Source organism: Miscanthus floridulus, chromosome 1, assembly GCF_019320115.1.
Source record: "Miscanthus floridulus cultivar M001 chromosome 1, ASM1932011v1, whole genome shotgun sequence".
In the NCBI taxonomy this organism is placed as follows: Eukaryota; Viridiplantae; Streptophyta; class Magnoliopsida; order Poales; family Poaceae; genus Miscanthus; species Miscanthus floridulus.
In genome coordinates, this window is record NC_089580.1 from 62,277,589 (window position 1) to 62,279,394 (window position 1,806).

At 41.1% G+C, this 1,806-nt stretch overlaps 1 non-coding gene across 1 annotated transcript; it reads left to right on the forward strand.

Moving 5' to 3' along the window:
* The first annotated feature begins 1,421 nt into the window (after positions 1-1,421).
* LOC136512599 (small nucleolar RNA R71) lies at positions 1,422-1,528 on the forward strand. The gene has a single exon (XR_010773160.1). It is a non-coding gene; the product is annotated as a small nucleolar RNA R71 (small nucleolar RNA).
* The last annotated feature ends 278 nt before the right edge of the window (positions 1,529-1,806 follow it).

The window sequence follows — 1,806 nt, forward strand, 5'->3', positions numbered from 1 at the left end:
CAAATAAGTTTGCTCCTCTTGATAGTACGGCCATCTATCCTAAACCCGGTCATATACTTCTCTACACACCTATGACCGGTGAAATAAAATGCCCTAGGTTATACCTTTGCCTTGCGCATTCCATTCCATCTCCTCCAATGTGGATGCAACACATGCACCAACACGATCAACAATGATATGTTCCACTTCATATCATCACATGATCATATTGGTTCATCGATCTTGACTTTACTTGCTCTTCATCGTTGCCATCGTCCATCGGCGCCAAGTCTTGCTCAAGCTTCACCACCACACGGTCCATCACTCCAAAGCCTTCGACTTGCCCTTCACGCTTGCAACCGGTCCATCAAGCCAAGTCTTGTCTTGATCTTCTCCACCTTGATCACATGACTCAATGTCATGTCTCATGTGCATTTAAGCTCCTTCATCATCACATGTGTGAGCTTTGCAACATTTCCAAGCCATTTTCACCTTCATGGCATATGTTGCTCACACACATGTACCTGTGGACTAATCACCTGTGTATCTCACATAAACACAATTAGTCCACCTAGGTTGTCACTCAATTACCAAAACCAAACAAGGACCTTTCAGAGGGTCATGTCATGAAAATTTTGTTGTAACTCTTGCTCTTGTGGCCCAACTTCTTCGTTGTTCTTCTTCTCCTCTTCCTGCACTAACACTGGTGTCTTACCTGTGGCGGATCACGAGTAGACTTGACACCTCTTGTGGTTATGGCATTGACCTTCTCAAGGTTAGTGGCAAAAGGCAGAGCAGCGGTCAACTGGGCTAATTGAGATTCTATCTTTTTATTATAGCTAAGTTGGTCTTGTATGGCAGAAGAAAAATTATCCATTTTAGTATTTATATTTTCTAGGACCTTGTCATTAAAAGTAAACTTTTTAGAAATACTCCCATTAATCCTAGCTTGTTTTAAGATTAAGTCTCTTAAGGATGGTTGCTTGGGATTAGAAGAATTATAGTAATTACCTGGATACTTACCTTGGTAAGTTGACAGTTGTTATTGTTTCCATCTTTGTCTCTGTTGTTGTGAACCTAAATTGTTACCAATGATGTTTACATCCTCTTGCGATTTAGGGAATTTAATCCCCAAATACTCTCCACATGTGTTTTGAGCATTGAAAGCATCTTGAATGGCCTGATGATCTTTCTTGTAATTGTCTCGCTGTTCAAGCTAATTCAACAGTACATCCATCTTGGTTGACAGTGCACACACCTCTTCTGGTACTTCTGCACTCTTATTGCATGATTAAATATTGCATGATGACCAACCTTGATTAGAGGCTATCTTTTCCATAAGAGTTTTAGCTTTTTCAATCCTCCAGTAGTGGCATCAAGTTGTCCATGGGCTTTCTGAGTTAATCCATGGTAGAAGCTTTGCATGAGCAACCAATCTTCCATTCCATGATGAGGGCAATCTGAAACATATTCTTGAAAACATTCCCATGCTTCTGAAATGGTCTCTCCTTTCTGCTGTTAGAAGTTTGAAATCTTTCCTCTTAAGGCATTGGTCTTGCCTATAGGGAAAAACTTTTCTAGGAAGGCCTTTGAACACTTTGCCCATGTATTGATGTTATCCTTGTTGGTGTAGAACCATTGCTTCGCTCTTCCCACAAGTGAGAATGGAAAGAGGTGGAGTAGTAAGATGTCTTGAGCAACGTCCTTGATGATGACCATGCTACTTATCTCCAGGAAATTATGAAGATGTGCACTAACATCTTCATGTGCCTTTTCGCTGAATGGGGTAGCTTGCACCATGTTGATGAGGCTTGGCTTGAGCTCGAA